The sequence below is a fragment of the Oryctolagus cuniculus genome, chromosome 4 (assembly GCF_964237555.1).
Source record: "Oryctolagus cuniculus chromosome 4, mOryCun1.1, whole genome shotgun sequence".
In the NCBI taxonomy this organism is placed as follows: Eukaryota; Metazoa; Chordata; class Mammalia; order Lagomorpha; family Leporidae; genus Oryctolagus; species Oryctolagus cuniculus.
In genome coordinates this window covers 354,540-375,669 of record NC_091435.1, presented here as the reverse complement: position 1 = coordinate 375,669, position 21,130 = coordinate 354,540, and the positions used below count along the sequence as shown (strand labels likewise).

General features: G+C 44.6%; 1 protein-coding gene and 1 non-coding gene across 11 annotated transcripts in view; one reads left to right on the top strand and one right to left on the bottom strand.

Annotated features, from left to right (window-relative positions):
* DIP2A (disco interacting protein 2 homolog A) overlaps window positions 1–21,130 on the top strand; it is a 112,818-nt gene that overhangs the window by 4,148 nt on the left and 87,540 nt on the right. The window lies entirely within an intron of this gene.
* On the bottom strand, window positions 9,297–9,425 carry LOC127483076 (small nucleolar RNA SNORA25). The gene has a single exon (XR_007909042.1). It is a non-coding gene; the product is annotated as a small nucleolar RNA SNORA25 (small nucleolar RNA).

The window sequence follows — 21,130 nt, the reverse complement described above, 5'->3', positions numbered from 1 at the left end:
CAAATAAAGAGTTCAACAAGTAGAATTAGAAAGACCACAGTTCGCCAGCAGTATAGACAAGGCCAGTAAACAGTAATCAGATCCAAAGATGTCAGTTTCAATCACGTGTTAAATTTTTTATATTTTATATAAATCAAAGAAAGCATGTGATATTTGTCTTTTGAGGTCAGGCTGATTTCGCTAAGCATATTTGTTTCCAGTTGCATCCATTTAGTTACAGAAGTCAGGATTTCATTGTTTTTTTATGGCCAAGTAGTGTCCTATTGTTTCTGTATACCACATTTTCTTTATTCAGTCATCAGTTGATGGACATCTAGGTTGCTTCCATAACTTAACTGTTGTGAGTTGAGCTGTTATAAACAGGAAGTGCAGGTAGCCCTTCCATACGCTGATTTCATTTCCTTTGGGTATAGTCTCAGGAGTGGTCATAGCTGGGTCATATGGTAGATCTTTTTTAGTTTTCTGAGGAATCACCATACTGTCTTCCATGATAGTTGTACCAGTTCACATTCCCATCAGCAGTGTATCAGAGCACCTTCTTTTCCGTATCTTTGCCGTCATTTCCTAGTTTTTAATTTTTGCATGATATCCATTCTGTCTGGGGTAGGTGATACCTCGCTGTTGTTTTTATTTGTGTTTCTGAGATAGCTATTGTTCCTGAGCATTTCTTCATTTGTTGGCCATTTATATTTCATCCTTTGAAAAATGCCTGTTGATATCCTTTGTCCATTTCTCAACTGGATTGTTTGTTTTGTTGTTGAGTTTCTTTTTTTTTTTTTTTTTTAAGATTTATTTTATTTCTTTGAAAGAGTTACAGAGAGAGAGGTCTTCCATCCACTGGTTCACTCCACAGATGGCCGCAACGGCTAGAGTTGTGCCTATCCGAAGGCAGGAGCCACGAGCCTCTTCTGGGTCTCCCACGTGGGTGCAGGGCCAAAAGGACTTTAGCCATCTTCCGCTGCTTTCCCAGGCCACAGCAGAGAGCTGGATTGGAAGAGGATCACCTGGGACTAGAACCGGTGCTCCAGGCGAGGGCTTTTAACCCATTACACCACAGTGGTGGCCTTGTTGAGTTCTTGAGCTACTTGTATATTCTGGATATTAATCCTTTATTGGATGTGTAATTTGCAAATATTTTGGTTTCCTTCTTTCCAATTTGCATCTTTTGGATTTCTTTTTCTTGCATAATGACTCTGGTTAAAACTTCTAGAACTGTATTTAATAATACTAGTGAGAGTGGGCATCCTTTTCTGGACAGGATTTCTTTGTCAGGGAATGTGAAAAACACATGAAAACGTGAAAAAAACTTCAGAAAGTTCGTGGAAAATGTGTATTATGAAAAAGCCATGCATATGCTTCAATTTTTTTGTCCCAAAATAGCATCTCTTTTTTTTAAAAAAAGACTTATTTATTTATTTGAAAAGTAGAGTTACAGAGAGAAAGGGGGAGGCAGAGAAAGAGAGATCTTCCATCTGCTGGTTCACTCCCCAGATGGCTACAACCACCAGGGTTGGGCCACACCAAAGCCAGGGCACAGGAACTCCCATGTGGGTGTGGGGGCCTAAACACTTGGGATATTTTCTACTGCTTTCCCAGCAGCATTAGTAGGAAGCTGGATTGGAAGTGGAGCAGCCAGGTCTTGAACTGGTGCTTGTGTGGAATGCCAGCATTGCAGTTGGCGGCTTTTCCCACTGTACTACAATGCCGGCCCCAGGATGAGATGTTCTGTAGATATCAGTTGGATTAATTTGGTAGATAGTGTAAATTAGCTCTGTTGTTTCTTTGTTGATTTTGTTTCTGGTGGATTTGTCCATTGATGGAAGTGTGATGTTGAAGGCCTCCGTTATTACTGTACTGGAGTTTATGTCTCCCATTAGATCTATTAACATTTTTTTTTTTAAGATTTATTTATTTGCAAGGCAGTGTTACAGAGAAGGAGGGAGGGAGGGAGGGAGAGAAAGAGAGAGAGAGAAAGTCTTCCATTACTGATTCACTCCCCAGATGGCCACAACTGCCGAAGCTAGGCCAGACAGAAGGTAGGAGCCAGGAGCTTCTGGTTCTCCCATGTGGGTGCAGGGGTCCAAGGACTTGGGCTGTACTGCTGCTTTCCCAGACGCATTAGCAGAGAGCATCCAGGATTCAAACTGTCACAGTGCTGGTCCCAACATTTGTTTTAAATAACTGGATACCCTAGCATTTGGGTGAATATACATTTGCTATAGTCACATCTTCCTGTTGAATTGGTGCCTTAGTCATTACAGAATTAATACATAATTAATCATTACATAATTAAATAATTCTTCATCTCTTTTAACTGTTTTTCTCTTGAAGTATGTTTTATCTGATATGAGAATAGCTTCTTCTGCTTGTTTTTTATTTCCACTTGCATGTAATATCTTTTTCCATTCTTTTATTTTCAGTCTGTAAATCTTTGTTGATAAGGTCTATTTCTTATAGGCACCATATAGATGGGTCTTGCTTTTTAATCTGTGCACCTTGTCTGTATTTTTAATTGGAGAATTTAGTCCATTTACTTTCAAGTTTATTATTGATAAGTAGCGATGTGGTCCTATCATTTTTCCATATTTTCCAATATTCCTATTGCTGTTTGTTTTGAATCTCCATTTTTTTTTTTTAAGATTATTTATTTACAAGGAGAAGCAGAAGCAAAGGGGGGAGGGAGGGAGGGAGGGAGAGAGAAAGAGAGAGAGAGAGAGAGAAATGAGAATCTTCCACCCACTGGCCCCTCCATTGTTCTTTTACTCAGAGGTTTTCTGCCTTCACATTCTTTCATCATGCTGTTTATCTTTCTCTGTTTCTGTTTAGTACGTCCCTAAGTATCATTTGTAAAGCTAGCCTGGTGGTGACAAATTCTTTAAATTTTTGCTTGTCTGTGAAGGTCTTTATTTCACCTTCACTTTATAAATGAGAGCTTCACTGGGTAAGTATTCTGGGTTGACAGTTTTTGTCTTTTAGGATTTGGACTGTGTCTCTATTCTCTCCTCCCCTATGGAGTTTCTGATGAGAAATCTGATGTCAGTCTAATTGGAGATTATTTAAAGGCAATCTGGCATTTCCTCTTGCACATTCTAGAATATTTTCTTTATGTTTTACTTTTGAAAGTTTGACTATAATGCATCACGGTAAATATCTTTTCCAGTCATGCTTATGTGGGGTTCTATGTGCTTCTGGTATTCGGATGTCCTCATCTTTCTCCAAATCGGGGAGATTTTCTGCTGTTATTTCACAGAGTTTTATAAGCCATCCTGTTTTTCCATACCTTCAGGAACTCCTATGACATATATATTTGATCATTTCATGATATCTCACAGACCCCAAACACTATTTTTGGGTTTTCTAAATTTTTGGTCTGATTGAGGTCTTTCAAAAGACTTGTTTTCTATTTCAGATGTTCTTTCTTCTGCCTCACAAAGTCTGTTAAGGCTTTCTGTGGTATTTTTTATTTGACTTATTGATCTTCACATTTCTAATATTTCACTTTGATTTTTTGTCAGTATCTTTATCTCTTTGCAGAATTTCTCATCCATGTCATGTATGGATTTCCTTAGTTCACGTAACTGTTTCTGTTTTTGAGTGATCTTATAAGCATTCTTTCGAATGACTTGTCGGGTGTTTTTTCAGTCTCCCTGTGTTCACAGTCCTGTATTAATGTATTACTGTGTTCCTTTTGGGAGTCATATTGCCTGCCTTGTTCATGTGTCTTGCATTTCCGTGTTGATTTTCATACTTGTCGGGCATCCCCTGTTGCTGCCTCTTCTGAGTCTTTGTTCTTGGGACTGTGCCTCTGTGACTCGAGGAGAATGCTTGTGGTTTACACTAGAGAGCCAGAGGTATGCGCTGGGTGGGCCAGGAAGCTCTGGCCACCGTTTGTGGGTGGGGCAAGAGTCCAGAGTGACACCCAAGTTGGACCTCCTCTGATTGTAGTAGGTGGGGGAGGGGATGTAGATGCTGGCTGGGTGTGTTCGCGGTCTCGGCCCTGCTCTGTGCCAAGATGCATCAGCTGATTCACTGCTGGGAGTGAGCTCCCAGTGCCTGCACACCCCACCCACTAAGGCACACCAGCTGCCGAGAACACTGCCATGCTCCGTAGGGTGACCACCAACCCTCTGTGAGCTCTGTCCCCGGCACTCAGGAAGCTCCAAACTTCTGGAGTTGGAGCAGGCAGGTTCCTCGGAGTGCTGCTACACTCCATGCCCTTTTCAGTCCTGCCCAGGTATGTCTGTGAACACCCAGGACTTAAGTCACAAGATGCAGGGTGCCCACTCTCAGCCCTGCAAGCTGCTCTGTCCCTGGAGGGAGCCGCCTGCCATTCCCAGAGTCAAGATCGGTCAAGATCGGTTGGCTGCAGTTCCAGCTCAGCAAACAGTCTGGCGCGTTGGTGGGGAGGGTAGCAGAGCAGTGTGACTTCCCTTCCCAGAGCTGAGTGGATGCCCTCCCTGTCTGCTCCCCAGGATGGATTAAATGTCAGTGGGGGCCGCGGAGTTCTCCCTTAGTGAAAGCCACCAGTGGCACGAGCTGCAGCAGCCTCCTCTCACCTTGTCCTGGGAAGGTGCGTGTCCCCGCCATCCGTGGGAGTTACTGTGGCGTGCACTGGGTGCTGGTGCCTGTCCGCTCTCCTCACTGCTTCACAGAGTCTCTGTTCTGTCTGTTCTCCCTGCAGATTTCTCTCATCAGTCCCCTGGGAATGTGGCCATCCTTTGTTTCTCTGGTATCCGACTGTGGCTTACATCACTGCATCTTCTCACTAATCAACCATTTTGGATCCCCTCCCTTAATGATTTTTTTTAAAGATTTATTTTCTTTTATTTTATTTAAAAGGGGGACTTACAGAGAGAGAGAGAGGAAGAGACAGAGAGTGAGGTCTTTCATTTGCTGGTTCACTTCCCAAATGGCTGCCACGGCCAAGGTGAAGCTAGGAGCCAGGAGCGTCTTCCAGGTCTCCTACATGGGTGCAGGGGCCCAAGTACTTGGGCCATCTTCCACTGGTTTCCCAAGTGCATTAGCAGGGAGCTGGATTGGAAATGGAGCATCTGGAACTCAAACCAGTGCTCATATTGGATGCTGGCACTGCAGGCAGCAGCTTAACCTGCTATGCCACAACATTGGCCCCCTTCAACGATTTTTTAAAGTGTATTGATAGATTTTTATTTGAAAATAAATAATTTCATGTAATGGTTCACTCCCCAAATACGTACAGTAGTTGGCTGGACTGGGCCAAAGCCAAGAGCTCAGAGCTCCATCGCAGTTTTACACATCGGTGGCAGGAACCCAGGTACTTTCTCCATCACTTGCTGCTTCCCAGCACACACACCAGCAGGAAGCTGGATTGGAAGTGGATGAGGACTCAGACCCTGCACTCTGACATGGGGTGCAAGTATTTCTTTCTTTCTTTCTTTCTTTCTTTCTTTTTTTTTTTTTTTTTTTTTTTTTTTTTGACAGGCAGAGTGGACAGAGAGAGAGAGAGACAGAGAGAAAGGTCTTCCTTTGCCGTTGGTTCACCCTCCAATGGCCGCCGTGGCCGGTGTGCTGCGGCCGGCGCACCACGCTGATCCGATGGCAGGGGCCAGGTGCTTTTCCTGGTCTCCCATGGGGTGCAGGGCCCAAGCACTTGGGCCATCCTCCACTGCACTCCCTGGCCACAGCAGAGAGCTGGCCTGGAAGAGGGGCAACCGGGACGGAATCCAGTGCCCCGACCGGGACTAGAACCTGGTGTGCCGATGCCGCAAGGCGGAGGATTAGCCTAGTGAGCCGTGGCGCCGGGGGGTGCAAGTATTTCAAGCAGCCTCTTTTTTTCTTTTTTTTTCCTTTTTTTTTTTTTTTTACTTGACTGGTAGAGTTATAGACAGAGAGAGAGAGAGACACAGAGAAAGGTCTTCTTTCCGTTGGTTCACTCCCCAAATGGCTGCTACGGCCGGCGCTGCACCGATCCGAAGCCAGGAGCCAGGTGCTTCCTCCTGGTCTCCAATACAGGTGCAGGGGCGCAAGCACTTGGGCCATCCTCCACTGCACTCCCGGGCCACAGCAGAGAGCTGGACTGGAAGAGGAGCAACCGGGACCAGAACCCGGCATCCATATGGGATGCCAGCGCTACAGGTGGAGGATTAACCAAGTGAGCCATGGCACCGGCCCCTTTTCTGGTCATTTTGACATATCTAATAGAATGCTGTAGATTATACTGCCATAGGAGGCTATGGGACATTAAAACTAATACCTCCTATTTAACTGTATTCTGGTGCCCTCCAACCTCTTTCTATGCCACCTCCTCACTAACTCAGTCTTTTTGTCATCATTATTCTACTGTTGTCTTTAGTGAGATAGTTTTATTCCACAGATGAATAAGAACATGCCATCTTTGTTGTTGGTGCTAACATGTCCTTCAGTTCCATCTGCTTTGGCGCACATAACAGGATTTCATTCTTTTTTAATTGCTGAGTAATATGCATTGTTGTATATATTTCATATATTCTTCAGCTATCACTTGTTGGTGGTTACTTTAGTTGATTCCATGTCCTAATTATTGTGAGTAGTGCTTTAATAAACATGGTTGTATAGGTATCTCTTTGATATAATGATTTCATTTTCTTTAGGTATATAGCTAGTAGTGGTTTTGCTGGATCATAGAGTAATTCTATTTTTAATTTTCTAAGGAATCTCCATACTATTTTTCATAGTGGCTATACTAATTTACATTTCTGCCAACACTCTACAAGGGTTCTCTTTCTCCTCTTCTTCACCATTTTTGTCTTTCAAATTCTAGCCATTCTAATCGGGATGAAATGAGACTTTTATTATGGCTTTGACTTGCACCCACGTTCACGCATTTCCTTTGCTCTGCAGAAGCTTGTTAATCTGCTATAATCTCATTTGTTTGCTTACATCAATGCGTTGAAGTGTTTCTCTTATGTTTTCTTCTAGTATTTTCATAGTTTTAGGTTTTACACTTGGATGTTTGATTCATTTTTAGTTCATTTTTCTATATCGTGAAACGTAGAGATCTACTTTTTTAAAAAAATAATCATTTTATTTATTTGAAAGAGTTACAGAGAGAAGTAGAGCCAGAGAGAGGGTCTTCCACTCCCCAAATGACCGCAACGGCCAAAGCTGAGCTGATCCGAAGCCAGGAGCCAGGAACTTCTTCCGGGTCTCCCATTCAGGCTCAGGGGTGCGAGGACTTGGGCCGTCTTTCCCAGGCCACAGCAGAGAGCTGGATCGGAAGTGGTGCAGCCAGGTCTTGAACTGGTACCCATATGGGATGCTGGCACTGCAGGCTGGGCCTTTAACCCACTGCACCAACCCAGGGATCTACTTTTTAATTCTTTTGCATTCTTCTACCTGGTTTTATCCAGTACCACTTTTTTTTTTTTTTTTTAAAGTTTTATTTTTTGAAAGGCGGAGAGAGAGAGAGATCTTCTATACATTGGTTCATTCTCCATATGACCCCAACCCTAGCTGAAGCCAGGATCCCGGAACTCCATCCAGGTCTCCCAGATGGGTGGCAGGGGCCCAAGTAATTGGGCCATCTGCTGCTGCTTTCCCAGGCACATCAGCAGGGAATGTGATTGGAAGCAGAGTAGCCGTGACTCAGCCTGTCACTCCAATAGGGGATGCTGGTGTCAGAAGCAGCAGTTAACTATATGTGATGGGTTTATTTCTGGGTTCTCTGTTCAGTTCTGTTTGTCTCTGTATTGGTTATTATACCAGTTCTGTGCTCGTTTGGTTACTGTAGCTTTGTAGTGTGTTTCAAAGATAGGTATTGTGAGGCTTACAGCTTTGTGTAAGTAATCCCTCAGGATTGCTTTGGCTATTCTGGGTCTTTTGTGGTTTACATGTGAGTTTTAAGATTGTCTTTTCTATTTCTGTGAGTAGTGTCACTGTTGTTTTGATAGGGATTGTGTTTAATTTGTAGATTACTCTGGATGGTATGGTCATTTTAACAATATTAATCCCTCCAGTCTGTGAATATGTGATGAATTTTGTTCATCAGTGTTTGTTATTTATTTATTTATTTATTTATTTTTTATTTGAAAGGCAGAGTTACAGAGAGGCAGAGGTAAAGAGAGAGACAGAGGTCTTCATTTGCTGGTTCTGGTTCACTCCCCTGATGGCCCCCTGAGGGTGTGCCACCTGATGGCCTTGGCTGCTGTGCCCTGGGTCCACACATGCAAGGGCTTGTTCCTGGGAGTGCTGATGGGTGCAGGGCTCTGGTCAGCCTGGCCGCAGCTTGCTCAGAGCTGCCTCAGGCTGAGACTTTCCCTGCCCAGTCGACCTGCCTTTCTTCTCTCATCCAGACCCACTGGCTCCCTCACAGGCATGCTGCACACTTGTCCAGTGCTGTGATGCAGTCAGATGCTCAGAGGACGGACTGTGACAGGGTCCCTGTTGGACCTTCACCAGAAGGGCTGGTTTATCTGGTATTGCTTTAAATGTCTGTCTCCAACACTGATGGTCTGTTTTTGAGGTGGAATGTGGCCCATGGTTTTTATTCACTCTTCTCCAGATCCTGCTGCCCTTGGCTGACGCTGGTTTAGTCGTCCATTGTGAGGCTTCTTGACAGCAGAGGCCAATCCTGCCTTGTTCCCCTCTAGGCCCAGGCACCAGAGCAGGCTGGTGTGTGGGTTGTATCCACTGAGCAGTCACATCTACTTCCAGCCTCCTCCATAAAGAAAGGCACCTTTCCTCTCAGCTGTCTGCTTTCTCCTAACAGCTGGCGAAGGGAGGGTGGGCTTAGAAGGGGTCTTCAGAGTGCTGGTGGAAGAAGGCTCGAGACAGACAACTTGAGTAACGAGGACATGACAAGGAGGGGTATCCTGGACAGCTGGGCCAGCTGAATCGTGGCCTCAGGGGAATGAACCTGGTGGATAGTGTGATGAGGAAGGTGGCTTGAAGGTGGCAGGTCAGGCAGGCAGCCTGGGGCTGGACCTTTGATTTCTGTCTAAGTGTGACAAGGAGCCCTGCAGCTTTGTTGCTTTGACTACTTATGTCCTGGAAGACTCACTAACAGCTTGGCGCAGGCAGAAGTAAAACCAGAGAGAGACAAGTGCTGCTACTGAGAGAGACAAGTGCTTCTGGGCAGATATGGTAGGGCATGGGTGTAGGATAGGATGCATGGGTAGGATATGGGTGTAGGGTAATGGCTGTGGGCGGGGTGAGAGGTCCTGGGATCTGAAGGTAGAAGGAGTGAGAAAGCAAGAATTGCATCCTGTTGTTGTTTTTTTGTTTTGTTTTGTTTTTGTGGTGTTTTTTTTTTTTTTTTTTTTTTTTTTTTTTTTTTTTAATCTTATATCTCCTTAGGAAAACACAGCAGAATTGAGTGACTGTGGCATCCTGTGGGGAACATCAGTCTTTGCTCTCAGCATTAAGAGATCTTGGTTTCACAGCTCTGGAAGCCCGCTTTGAAATGACCTTTGCGTCCTAGGTTTTTTATTGGAGTTGTTGCATGCTTAATGGTGGGATGGGGAATGAAGGAGGATAACTGGATTTGAGGGAAAACAAGGAAAGATTTGAGAATACTTCAAGAAAGAACTGCTGTGAGCACACTGACTGTGGGTTATGTCTACAAGGCCTGTGGTAGGCAAGTGTGGACGTCCAGGGAGAGGCTGGAGTGGCATGCTTCTTTCATTCCTGCCTCCATGTGTGCATTGAGGATTACAGTAGCTACGTATTCAGGAGGTGGAGGGTGCTAATAGGAAAAAAGTATGTGGAATATTTGGTTGTGATAAGAGCTCTTGACAGCAGGAGGGAAGCGGTTGGGAGTGGGTGAGGGTGTATGTGCAGACCTAGAACTGGGAGGCCGCAGTTTCAGGAGGGTGAACTTAGGCTTTAAATCAAGGTGAGGAGCTGTGTGTATCTCTGGGGCATTTCTCTGGGTGAGGGTACTGCAGGTGGAAAGGCCCCCAAGCAGGTGAGGGCCTGTCCTGTTGGAGGTCCCTGTGGGTGGAGTGTGGGACTAAGGGAGTAGAAGAAATTTCAAGGCCTTCCAGGTTCCAGGGATTGGCACTTAGCCCAGGGGAGAGGGAGCCATGGAGGAGGGTTATGTCTGACAGGCCCCTGTGCAGGATCTCTGTCCCCTCAGAGAGATTAGTGGAGCAGGAAGAAACTGGAGGCAGAGTGTGGTCAGAGTGAGCATGCAGATGCCACTTGGTGAGCATGACTATTTTGACAGTTTGACGTGACTTTGAGGGAGTCCTCCATTATTGTGTTCACAAAATGTTTATCAAGTGCCTCATGTGAGGGCCGGCTCTGTGGCTCGGCAGGTTAAAGCCCTGGCCTGTAGCATCGGCATCACATATGGGCATGGTTTGAGTCCTAGCTACTCCACTTTTGATCCAGCTCCCTGCTAATGCACCTAAGATAGTAGTGGAAGATGGCCCAAGTGCCTGGGCCTGTACACCCTTGTGAGAGACCTGGAAGAAGCTCCTGGCTTTGGCCTACCCTAATCCTGGCTGTTGCGGCTATTGGGGAAGTGAACAAGATGAAGGAAGATTGAGCTCTCTGTCCTACTCTCTGTTATCTCTCTTTCTCTAAGTCCACCTTTCAAATAAATAAATAGATCTTTAAAAAAAAAATCACCTGAATTATTAAACAAAGCAAAACAAATGCCTCATTGTTAAACAGCTGCTGTTAACATCACCGAGTCACCACCCTCGTGCTGTTTAATAGGTATTTGTGGCCTAACCCAACTCCTGACTCCTGACTCTGTCACTGCAGAAATGGCCATGGAATTCTTGTCTTCATGCAAGAAAGAATTCAGGCATGAGACAGGGGGTGAAGTGATAAGGTTTTATTAGGGACAGGGCATCCATCAGAATGGAGGGGTAGGGAGAGAGTACCCAGTCACTGGAACTGGGGGAGAGCCAGGTTACATGGTTGAATAGAGAGACTACACCAGGGTAGGCCAGGCAGGGGGCGCTCAGCCAAGAGGCAGAGGGCTGAGTGCAGTCTTTGTTTTAACTCCTTAGGTTTTGTTTTTTTTTTTTTTACAGGCAGAGTGGATAGTGAGAGAGAGAGACAGAGAGAAAGGTCTTCCTTTGCCGTTGGTTCACCCTCCAATGGCTGCTGCGGCCGGCGCGCTGCTGCCGGCACGTTGCGCTGATCCAATGGCAGGAGCCAGGTACTTATCCTGGTCTCCCATGGGGTGCAGGGCCCAAGCACTTGGGCCATCCTCCACTGCACTCCCTGGCCACAGCAGAGAGCTGGCCTGGAAGAGGGGCAACCGGGACAGAATCCGGTGCCCCGACCAGGACTAGAACCCGGTGTGCTGGTGCCACAAGGTGGAGGATTAGCCTAGTGAGCGGCGGCGCCGGCCTAACTCCTTAGGTTTTTAAGGGAGTCTGTTTACCCTCCTCCCCCTTTTCTCCTGGACAAAGGAGGTGGAGTCCTAGGGGAAGGGTTTGTTGGGTGAAAATCAGCAAATTCCTCCCCAGATTTGCTGGCCCCAGGCAGAGCAGAGGCGCTTCCCTTAGGGCCTCTGAGAAAGTTTTATTGCCACATGTTATCAGGTCAGGTCCTGAGAGAGAATCCTTCTGGGAGCTTTCCTTGGGGAAGGGCTGGGACCACCTGGGAGGCCGTCAGGGTCTGGGCAGGACTTGGAAGTGGGAGATGCTGGGCTTCAGAGTGTCCACAGTAGGTGCTGGTCTTCAGGCCCTTCTTGCACACACACAGACTAAATTTCTGACTTCCTACCCAGCAACTCCAAGATCAAGCTGTTCCCTTGAAGAATGACTGTGGTGCTGGAGAGCTGGGCATACTTCCTCCCCCACGGGACTCTGAGCACCCCTTACTTTTCTGTAGGAGCACTGATACGTCAGTGTTTACCTTCCCCATTCAGCAATCCTGAGGACTCTGTAGAGAGAAACATTGCTGCCCTCAGCGCTGGCCGCCTTGACCTTTCACCAGCCATTTGTTGGCAGGGAGGATCACAGTGTTTCAGGGAAAGTACCTGTCCTCCTCCCCAGGGCAAGGCCCTCAGCTAGGTGTGTAGGATATTTGCGGGTCAGGATTACACATTGTGAGGCAGGAGGGCAGAGAAGATTGTGTGAGCTGAAGCTGCTTGAGCCATGGGAGTCCAGCTTGCACAGGCAGCTGTGTGCAGATACAGGTTGGGAGTCACAGGGCTGCCTCACAGCAGTGTTTGCACAGCCTCTGAGAAGTTGGGATTGAGTTCTCTGCAGCCAGTCAGGTGTTGTGGACGTGTGAGATGACCAGCAAGCAGCTGGTCAGCTCTCTAGGGGCCTGTTCAGAACTTTCTGCCGTGATGGGAATGCTCTGTGCTGTCCACCGTGGTAGCCATTAGCTTCATGTGGTCATTGAATAGTTGCAGTGTGTCTGGTGGATTGGGGGACTGAACGTTCAATTTAACTTGTAAAAGTTAAACCAGTGGCCACTGTCTTAAATAACCTAGGACAGTGTGTACTCAGCTTCACGACATTGTTAAGAAGAGGAGTACCATAAAGTGTACCTTCTGGAGGTTTCTGCCCTCCTCTCTAACGGGGCAGAGCGGGAATGGAAATGCAGGACTTGTGCACATTCCAGAGCTTACACAAGCCTTGAAACACATGGCCAATGTTGTGTTTTTAAAAAGGAGCACTGAGGACAGTTTATTCTTGTATGCTTTATTTTAACCAATTAAAATAAATAATGGAGGGGCTGGCGCTGTGGTGTGGTGGGTAAAGCCATGCCTGCAGTGTCGGCATCTCATATGGGTGCTGGTTGGAGTCCCGGCTGCTCCACTTCCGATCCAGCTCTCTGCTATGGCCTGGGAAAGCAGTAGAAGATGGCCCAAGTCTTTGGGCCCCTGCACCCGCATGGGAGACCCAGAAGAAGCTCCTGGCTCCTGATCGGCGCAACTCTGGCCATTGCAGCCAATTGGGGAGTGAACCAGTGGATGGAAGACTTCTCTCTTTCTCTGCCTCTCTTCTATCTGTGTAACTTTGACTTTCAAAATAAATAAATCTTGCAAATAAGTAAATAAAGGAGCCTGCAGTTTCTTTTTCTTTTAAGATAGTAATCAGTAGTTAAAATGTTTCTTTATAAAATGTTGACAGTGTCTGTGCTCTCTCTATTTGATTTAGAAAAATTATCCTGGAGCAAGTAGAACGTCAATTTTAGGAATCTGAAATTGGGGGTAGAGAAAGAGCCTGTTGCAGTTGTCCAGGGCAGGAGACTGCTGGCTGAGACAGCGCTGTGGGGAGGGGAAGGTGGTCCAGTTCGGTGCAGGTGGGTCCAGAGAGTCTGGAGTTCCTCAAGTGAGCACCTGGGGGCTGGTGCTGCTGCCCAGGAAGACAAAGCGCAGGAGCTAGCTGTAGGAAGGTCTCTGGGAATCCAGTGGTGTTCCGGGGACCTTTGAGTATTTGAATGGGGTCCTTTGTGGAAAGGGCTTGAATGTCATTAGCACATCAGTAGTGAATGTAAGTGCCCAGGAGGAAGGACTGAACCTGCAGGGAGGCCTGGGAGAAAACTTCCAGGAAGCCACGAAGGAAAGGCAGAGAAGGGAGGCTGGCTGTGGGGCAGACTGAAGGCAGCGCCCTCAGGAGAGGGTGTCCAGGAGAGTGGGCATCTGGGCAGCCCAGGCTGGACAGGCTTTCAGAGAAGCATTTCTGGGAGCAGAGGATTTCCTGGGTTAATACTCATCAGGGCCTTCCCAAGTAGCACTGAAATGGTTGGAGAGGCTCTAACAATTAGAAGTTCTTAGCAGAATAGATTTTGGACAGTGAGAATGATAGAACAGCGAGAACCCTCTGATTATGGAAGCAGGAATGGGGCAGATCAGAAACAGATGGAATGTGGGCCCTTGGAACTGAGTTGGGGGCAGGCATAGGGTGGCTTGTGAACAGAAGCTGAAGTTTTGGTTGGTTTGCCTGAGTCTGCCCAGCGCGCCCCTAGAAGTCACCATCAGTTTGATGGGGGGATGCAGCAGAGGACAGGTAGCGTTTGACCTTGGACAGAACAGCATATTCCTCTGCAGACTCTTCTCCAAAGACAAGTTCATTTGAAAGGAAACGTAGCTTAACAAGAAGTCTCCATACTGAGAAGAGGAAGTCTGTCCATTTTGTTTTTCAAGTTTGATTGATCTAATGTTGGCTCTTTGCATTTCCACATACACTTTAGAATCAACTTGTCATTTTCCATGTCAAAAAAAAATTGGAAGAATTTTGATTGGAATTACTTTTGTCACTGGAGGGAAGGCCATGGAAGCTGTGGGGTTCTTGTCTTCACGCAAGAAAGAATTCAGGCGTGAGACAAATTACGATAATCAGAGATGAATGAGGCAACATTTAGACAGAGATGCTGCAGGCATTAGAAGGATGATAAGGGAGTACTAAGAATAGTTCCACCCCTACATTTGGATCACCTTAGAAAAATGGACAAATTCCTTAAAAAACACAAACTACTAAAATGCATCCATAATGAAACAGATAGCCTGAATAGTTCTATAACTATTAAAGAAAATAAATTCATAGTTTAAAACCTTCTAGAAAATAAACCTCCAAGCCCATATGGTTTCTTATTTGTTTAAAAAAGATTTATTTATTTATTTTAAAGGCAGAGTTAGAGAGAGAGAGAGGTCTTCCAGCTGCTACACCAATCCGAAGCCAGAAGCCAGGAGCTTCCTCAGGGTCTCCCACGTAGCTGCAGGGGCCCAAGGCCTTGGGCCATTTTCCACTGCTTTCCCAGGCCATAGCAGAGAGCTGGATTAGAAGTGGAGCAGCTGGGATTAGAATAGGCACCTATATGGGATGCCAGTACTGCAGGTGATGGCTTTACCCACTATGCCACAGTGTTGGCCCAACCATATGGTTTAATTGACAAATTTTAACAAACATGTAAAAACAAACAACATCAATTGTACATAATCTCTTTTGTACACTTATAAACGTTTTACTTTGAAATAATTTTAGACTCAGGTTGTAAAAATAGTGCATATAATTCATCAATTTTCTCTTAGTAACATATGAGGTAGCCATACCACATGGTCAAATCTGTCTTCCACACTTAATAATTCCAAGGATTGTTTGCTGATTGTGCTAAAACATTTAAAGAAGTCAAAAGTATAAAATGAAATGTGTTTCACACTCTACTCAAGGCCAAGCAAAGAAGCAGGCCACTCCTTGGGGATAAGCTCTCAGTAATTTGTTGTGCATCCTTCCAGTCATGTTCTGCATGTACACAAATGTACATGTCTGTGTGCATGTATATGTAATTCTTCCTACTTTTACTATTTGGAGATTGATTTTCTTTTTTTAAAGATTTATTTATTTGAAAGAGTTACAGAGAGGCAGAGAGGGAGAGGTCCTCCATCCGCTGGTTTCATCCGCAGTGGCCAGGAATGGGTCAGGCCAAAACCAGGAGCCAGGAGTTTCCTCCACATCTCCCACGTGAGTGTAGGGACCCAAGCACTTGGGCTGTCTTCCACTGCTTTCCCAGGTGCACCTCACTGCCTTTTTTTTTGAATATGTATTTCATTTACTTATTTGAAAGGCAGAGTTACAGAGAGGCAGAGGCAGAGGCAGAGAGATAAAGAGAGAAGTCTTCCATCTGCTGGTTCATTCCCGAAATGGCTGCTATGGCTGGAGATGGGCTGATCTGAAGCCAGGAGCCAGGAGCTTCTTCCAGGTCTCCCATGTGGGTGCAGGGGCCCAAGGACTTGGGCCACCTTCTGCTGCTTTCCCAGGCCATAGCAGAATAGCAGAGAGCTGGATTGGAAGTGGAGTAGCTGGAATTAGAACGGGCACCCATACGGGATGCTGGCACAACAGACGGTAGTTTTATCCACTATGCTGCAGTGCCAATGCCTTCCCTGACATATCTTGCCTAGAGAAACCTCTTGGACTGGGAGGTCTCATGTTGAAACTTGAATTGTATGGGACTCACTCAAGGATCTTGGTAAACTGCAGATTTGGATTTTATTGATTGGGTGTGGCCCTTGAGTTTATGTTGTTGAGGAGCCCCCAGGGAGTGCTGATTACAATAATTTTTTTTTTTTATTTGACAGATAGAGTTAGACAGTGAGAGAGAGAGAGAGAGAAAGGTCTTCCTTCCGTTGGTTCACTCCCCAAATGGCTGCTATGGCCAGTGTGCCACGCCGATCCGAAGCCAGGAGCCAGGTGCTTCCTCCTCATCTCACATGTGGGTGCAGGGCCCAAGCACCTGGGCCATCCTCCACTGCCTTCCCGGGCTACAGCAGAGAGCTGGACTGGAAGAGGAGCAACCTGGACTAGAACCTGGCGCCCATATGGGATGCCAGCGCTGCAGGTGGAGGATTAACCAAGTGAGCCATGGTGCTGGCCCCTGATTACATTTTTTAAAAAAAATTTATTTCAGGTATACAAGTTTCATGAATTTCATTTACACAGATTCAGGAACATAGTGATACTTCCTGCCCTACTCTCCCTCCCACCTGTACTCTAACCCTTCTTCCTCCTCTCTCTCCTATTCCCACTCTTAATTTTTACAAAGAACTGTTTTCAGTATACTTTATTACTTATGAGGTTAACCCTATACTAAGTAAAGAGTTCAGCGAATAGTGTGAATTAAAAAACACTGTTCCTCAACAGTAGAGACAAGGGGTGTAACAATCATCAAATCTCAAAATGTCTGTTTCACTCCAGCACATTACATTTCAAGTACTCTGTTAGGGAAAACATACGGTATCTTCCTTTTTGGGACTGGCTTATTTCATTAAGTGTAATGATTTCCAGTTGCAAAAGAAAGCATTTCAGCATTCTGGTGTTTTTTGTTGTTGTTGTTGTTGTTTTTTGGTTTTTTTTTTTTTTACAGCTGAGTAGTGCTCGATAGTATATATCATAATTTCTTTATCCAGTCATCAGTTTATGGACATCTGGGTTGATTCCGTATCTTAGCTATTGTGAATTGAGCTGCTATAAACATGGGAATACAGATCTCTTTCATATGTTGATTTCTTTTCCTTTGGGTAAATTCCCAGGAGTGAGGTGACTGGATCTTGTGTAGGTCTATATTCAGATTTCTGAGGTGTCTCTACTGTCTTCCACAGTGGCTGTATTAGTTTATATTCCTACCATCAAGGAATCAGGTACCTTTCCCCCCATGTCCTCATCAGCATTTGCCATTTGTTGATTTCTGCAGGAGAGCCATTCTAACTGCAGTGAGATGAAACTTCATTGTGGTTTTGATTTGCATTTCCATCATGTCTAGTGTTCTGAGAATTTTTTCAAGTGTCTTTTGTCCATTTGAATTTCCTCTCTTGAAAAATGCCTGTTCAGGTCTTTTGTCCATTTATTAACTGGATTGTTTGTTTTATTGTTGTTAAATTTCTTGAGCTTTCATAATGATGCCTGTCTTTCTGTGTTTCTCTGTGTAGCACATCCTTAAGCATCTTTTGTAAGGCTGGATGAGTTGTGACAAATTCTTTAAATTTCTGTGTGTTAGAGAAGGTCTTTATTTCACCTTCATTCAAAAAGGAGTGCTTTGAAGGGTGTGTTGTTCTGGGGTGACAGTTTTGTTTGTTTGTTTGTTTGTTTTTTCTCTTAAGACTTGGTCTAGGTCTCTCCATTCTCTCCTAGCCTGTAGAGTTTCTGATGAGAAGTCAGCTGTGAGTCTAACTAGAGATCCTCTGAAAGTAATCTGGCATTTCTCTTGCACACATTTTAGAATCTTTTCTTTATGTTTTACTGTTGAAAGTTTTGGCTACAAGGTATTCTTGTGAAGATCATTTCTGGTCATGTCTAGAAGGAGTTCCTATGTGCTGCCTATACTTGGATGTCCCTTTCTTTCTTCAAATTGGGGAAGTTTTCTGTATTTATTTACTGAATAGGCCTTCTAATCCATTCTTTCTTTCCACTACTTCAGGAATTCCTCAGATCCATATCTTGGGTCATTTGATAGTATCCCATAAATCTCCAGCACTGTTTTTAATTTTTCAATTTTTTTTTGGTGTGACTCAAAAATTTCATAGATTTGTCTTCTTGCTTGGAGATTCTTTCTTCTGCCTCATTATTCTGTTGTTAAGGCTTTCCACCACATTTTTTTAATTTGTTCTATGAATTCTTCATTTTTTTTTTATTTGACAGGTAGAGTTATAGACAGTGAGAGAGAGAAAGGTCTTCCTTCCGTTGGTTCACTCCCCAAACGGGCGCCTCGGCTGGTGCTGCCAATCCGAAGCCAGGAGCCAGGTGCTTCTTCCTGGTCTCCTATGCAGGTGTAGGGGCCCAAGCACCTCCACTGCCCTCCCAGGCCACAGCAGAGAGTTGGACTGGAAGAGGAGCAACCGGCACTAGAACCGGCGCCCATATGGGATGCCGGCGCTGCAGGAGGAGGATTAACCAAGTGAGCCACAATGCCGGCCCTGAATTTTTCATTTTGATTTCTCTTTAAAATCTCAATTTCATGAGAAAAAATTTCATTCATATCAAGTATGGATTGCTTTAATCATAGATTTGCTTCTGATTGTTTCTAGGTAACCCTGCAACTAATCTTTTGAATTCTGTTTCAGCCATTTCATAAATCTCTTCATTTTCTAATATTGAATTGTTGTGTTCCTTTGGGGGCATCATGTTGTCTTCTGTATTTTTTTTAACTTTTTAAAAAATATAATTTATTTTTTAAGGAATACAAATTTCATTAAGTACAACTTTAGGAATATAGTTATTCTTCCTACCATATCCACCTCCCACCCACACTCCCACCCCTCCTCCTCTTCCCTCTCCCCTTCCCAGTCCCATTCTCCATTAAGATTCATTTTCAATTAACTTTGTACACAGAAGACCAACTCTATATTAAGTAAAGATTTCAACAATTTGCACACACACACACAAACTGTTTGAGAACAAGTTTTACTGTTAATTCTCATAATAAAACTCATTGAGGACAGAGGTCCTGCATGGGGAGTTAGTGCACAGTGACTCCTTTTGTTAATTTAACAATTAACACTCTTATGTATGATGTCAGTGACCACCTGAGGCTCATGACATGAACTTCCTAGGCTATGGAAGCCTTTTGAATCCACACACTCTGTCAGTATTTAGACAAGGCCATAAGCAAAGTAGAAGTTCTCTCCTCCCTTTAGAGAAAAGTACATCTTTGTTTGATGGCCACTTTTTTCCACTGGGTTCTCACTCATGAGATCCTTCATGTAGAACATTTTTGCCACAGTGTCTTGGCTTTCCATGCCTGAAATGCTCTCATGGACTTTTCATCCAGATCAGGAAACCTTAAGGGCTGATTCTGAGGTCAGAGTGTTACTTAAAGTGATTGTCAATCTGTGAATATGCTTGTGGACTGCTTCCCATGTTGGAGCATTTTCTCCTTTTTAATTCTGTCAGTTGTTATTACCAGACACTTGATCCCATCTATATGATCACTTTAACACTTAATCCTACCTATATGGTCACTTTTACACTTAATATGACCACTTTAACAATTAAGAGGGCATTTTTACATCCCAATTTAATGGGATTTAGGGTCCCGTGGCAAGTTTTTACAAACAGAAAGCACATCATGTTCCATGGCAAGTTTTTAAATTGTACCCTTAGAAGTAAGTCTATAGGAATGTATGCAGAACTATACAGCTTTATAATTACAGCCTTCCTCCTTCCTCTCTTATTCCCACTCTTATTTTTTTAACTGATATCCATCCTTAATTGACTTTATACACATATGATTAACTCTATGTCAAGTAAAAAGTTCAACAAATAGTAGGAAGAGGGGCTGGTGCTTTGGCGCAGCAGGTTAACGCCCTGGCCTGAAGTGCTGGCATCCCATATGGGCACTGGTTCTAGTCTCAGCTGCTCCTCTTCCTATCTAGCTCTCTGCTATGGCCTGGGATAGCAGTGGAAGATGGCCCAACTCCTTGGGCCCCTGCACCCACGTAGGAGACCGGGAAGAAACTCCCAGCTTCAGATCAGCACAGCTCCAGCCGTTGCGGCCATCTGGGAAGTGAATCAGCAGATGGAAGGCCTCTCTCTCTGTCTCTGCCTCTCTCTGTAACTCTGTCTTTCAAATAAATCTTAAAAAATAATAGTAGGAAGAAAAATAAAAACAACAACAAAAGAAACTTCCTGGACAGTCAAGACAGGGGCAGCTCAGATCATCCCTTCTAAAAGTGTCAGTTTTACTTGTACATATTTTTTTAAGTGCTATGTTAGTTGTCACAGTCAGGGAGAACATATGGTATTTGTCCCTTTGGGACTGGCTTGTTTCACTAAGTATGATGTTTTCCATATTCATTTATTTTATTGCAAATGATCGGATTTCATTTTTTTTTTTTACTGCTGTGTGTATTCCATAGTGTACAAATCCCATAATTTCTTTATCTAGCATTCCATTGATGGGCATTTAGGTTGATTCCATGTCTTAGCTATTGTGAATTGAGCTACAATAAACATGGAGGTACAGATAGCTCTTTTATTTGCTGATTTCATTTCCCTTGAGTAAATTCTGAGGAGTGGGATGACTGAGTCATGTGGAATATCTATATTCAGATTTTTGGGGTATCTTCACACTGTCTTCCATAGTGGTTTTACCAGTTTGCATTCCCACCAACAGTGGATACCTTTTTCCCCATATCCTTGCAAAATTTGTTTTTTGTTGACTTCTGTATGAAAGCCATTCTAATTGGGGTGAGGTGAAACTTCATTGTGGTTTTATTATTTCCCTGATGGCTAGTGATCCTGAAAATTTTTTCCTGTGTTTGTTGGCCATTTGTATTTCTTCTTTTGAAAAATGGCTGTTTATGGGGCCAGTGCTGTGGCGCAGCGGGTTAAAGCCCAGGCCTGAAGTTCCGGCACCCCATATGGGTGCTGGTTCTAGTCCTGGCTGCTCCTCTTCTGATCCAGCTCTCTGCTATGCCCTGGGAAAGCAATAGAAGAAGGCCCTAGGATTTGGGCTCCTGCACCCACATAGGAGACCCGAAAGAAGCTCCTCGTTTAGGATCGGCGCAGCTCCAGCCATTGCGGCCATCTGAGGAGTGAACCAGCAGATGGAAGACGTTTCTCTCTGTCTCTGCCTCTCTGTAACTCTGTTGGAAAAAAAAAAAAAAAGAAAAGAAAAGAAAGAAAAGAAAAATCTCTGTTTAAGTCCTTTGCCCATTTCCTAACTGGGTTGTTTTGTTGTTGTGGAGTTTCTTGATCTCTTT